This window comes from Ricinus communis, chromosome 2, assembly GCF_019578655.1.
Source record: "Ricinus communis isolate WT05 ecotype wild-type chromosome 2, ASM1957865v1, whole genome shotgun sequence".
Taxonomy (NCBI): Eukaryota; Viridiplantae; Streptophyta; class Magnoliopsida; order Malpighiales; family Euphorbiaceae; genus Ricinus; species Ricinus communis.
In genome coordinates, this window is record NC_063257.1 from 13493570 (window position 1) to 13496651 (window position 3082).

A 3082-nucleotide genomic window follows, 5' to 3' on the forward strand; every position below is an offset into this window, starting at 1 on the left:
GGAGCTCTAATCTTACTCCTATAGACCCTCTTGCTGAACCAGAGTGATCCCTCCATTTGTTGAGGAAGCGTATGCAAGAAGAAGAGGAGGCGTGGATGAGTTGAAGCCGAGATGGAGACAATAACCAAGGCTGGATGAAGCCAAGACAATGTCAGAGTTTAGACCTATAAGGACAGAAGGAGTATATTCTGAACCACATGATGGCCAACAACTTCAAAATAAAATAAGCGTGATCTGATGGTGAAATAGTGTACAATTTGGGAGGCCCCGCGGCGAGGACCAAGCGCTCATCGTAACTTCTTGGAGATCTGCGACACCTTGAGATAAATGGAACAACTGATGATGCCATTCAATTGAGGCATTTCCTTTTCTCCGAGGTGAGCAAAAGATGGTGATTACTCGGTAACACTATTCGACATGGAGATCGTTGGCTATAAGATTTTATATAAGTACTTTCCTCCTGCTAAAACTGCTAAATTGAGAAATGATATATCTTCTTTTGTGCAATTCGATGATGATAGCATGTACGATGCTTGGGAGAGGTACAAAGATTTGCTTGGTGTTGCACCATGGACTACTAGTATGGATGCAGTCGGACCTTCAGCGGTTTGAACCTTGCTACTGAGCGGATGGTAAATGACATGTGAGGTGGGGCCCGTGATGAGCAGGCGCAAAATCTGATAGAGAAGATGGCCATGAATAATTACCAGTGGCAATCCTCTAGGAGTTGGCCGGTCAGCGAGGAGTAGTCAACGACTAGACTCAGCGTGACTGGCATTTCGGTGGAGCTCGACTAAGAAGTTAGACCCGACGGATCTGGGTTCATCGACCTAGATAAGGCTGCGAGTTTTATGGTGGCCTTTCTGATTGCAAAGCTGTAATCTTGAGGTATGTTGCTTCAACTTTTAATTCTTCATCTTCTGTGTACATTGATCTTGAATAGGTAGACTACATGGGTAATATACCTAGACAGCGGAACAACCTATCACAGTATACAACAGTTGGCATAATCATCAAACTTGATTGAAACAATAGCAGCGGGGTCTACCGGGCTTTGGAGATTGCATTAGCGACCACCACAGTGATGATGGCGAGGTTGGACCATCCAGGCTTCCTCCACTGGAAGGAAGAAATCTAAATTAGAGGCGGTGATGAAGTTTATCATCGGTAGGGCGAGGTTCCGGTAAGTAGTGCTATTAGAAATCGTGACGTCCATTCAAAACTTGGAGAGTCAAATTGGGCAGATTTCTAAGATGCTGTCTAGTTTGTTTGATAAGTTAGGTTTGAGTGAACTTAAGCCCACTAGGATGAGCATTCAGTTAGCTGATAGGACTGTTAAGATTCCTAGGGGTATTATTAAAGATGTGCTTGTTAAGGTAGACAAGTTTATTTTTCCTGTTGATTTTGTAGTTATGAACATGGAAGGTGAGAGTATTATGCTTTTGATCCTAGGTAGACCTTTTCTTGCAACATCTAGGGTTGTTATAGATGTTTATGATAGGAAGCTTCAGCTTAGGGTATGATGCTGTGTTTTCTGTTAATATTCTGGATGATGTGGTTGAGTCTCATTTATAGGAAATATTACTTGATGATCCTTTGTAGGCAGCATTGCAATGAGATGAGGAGGCATCCAGCGTAAGTGTTGGAGGCGTGGCTGGTTGTTGGCTCTTGAGCCTAATTTGTTCTCTTGACCCATTTCTTTCTCTTGATAGGTCAGGAGGCAAAAGGTAAAGATTCTTTTGAGGACCCCCTAGCCTTAGAATTAAAGGAGTTACCTAAGCACTTTAGCTATGGATTCTTGGATGAGGAAGAAAAGTTACCTGTGATTATTGCAGCAGATTTGACACATAAGGAGCGAGCAAAGACTCTAGACTCTCTCAAGAGGTATGAGAAGGCCTTTGCCTACAAGATTGTTGATATTCCCGGGATCAACCATAGTTTCTGTTCTCACAAGATTCTTATAGAGGATAGCTATAGACTAGTAGTTCAACCATAGAGGCGGCTTAACCCGAACATGAAGGAGGAAGTGAAAAAGGAGGTAATTAAGCTCCTTGATGCAAGTTTGATTTATCCTATTTCTGACAGTTCTTAGGTGAGCCCTGTGCAGGTTGTGCCAAAGAAAGGAGGCATGATAGTAATTCGTAATGAGAAGAATGAGCTGATACCCATACGGACGGTCACAGGATTCTGAGTTTGCATTGATTACAGAAGGCTTAATGATGCAACTTAGAAGGATCACTTCCCTCTTTCATTCATTGATTAGATTTTAGAAAGATTGGCAAGACATATGTTTTACTGTTTCCTTGATGGTTTTTCAGGATATTTTCAGATTCCAATTGCACCTGAAGACCAAAAGAAGACGACTTTCACTTGTCCCTATGGGACTTTTGCTTATAGACGGATGCCTTTTGGTCTATGCAATGCACCGGCTACGTTTCAGCAATGTATGATGGCCATTTTTGATGATATGATTGAGGAGTTGATGGAGGTATTTATGGATGACTTTTCTATTTTTTCATAGTTCCTTTTCTTACTGTTTGGCAAATATAGAACGCATGTTAGCTAGGTGCATTGAGGCTAACTTGGTGCTGAATTGGGAAAAGTGTCATTTTATGGTGAGAGAGGGAATTTTTCTAGGGCATAAGATTTCACATGCAGGGATGGAGGTTGATAGAGCTAAAATAGAAACAATATAAATTGCCACCCCACAATTCATCGGTACGTTAAGAGTTTCTTAGGCCATGCTAGGTTCTACATAAGGTTTATTAGAAATTTCTCTAAGATTGCTAGGCCTCTTACTCAATTACTAGTTAAGGATGCACCTTTCGTTTTTTATGATGCATGTTTATCTTCTTTTGAGCTATTGAAGAAACTATTGACCACATCCCTATTGTAAGCCCTTTGATTAGGAGCGCCCTTTGAACTTATATGCGATGCTAGTGACCTCTGGGATTGGGCTGTACTTGGGCCGAGGTTTGATAAAATTCCAACCCATTTACTATACTAGCAAGACTTTGTGAAGCCCGAGGGCATTACACTACTGAGAGAAGGAGTTATTGGTACATTGTTTATGCCCCGACAA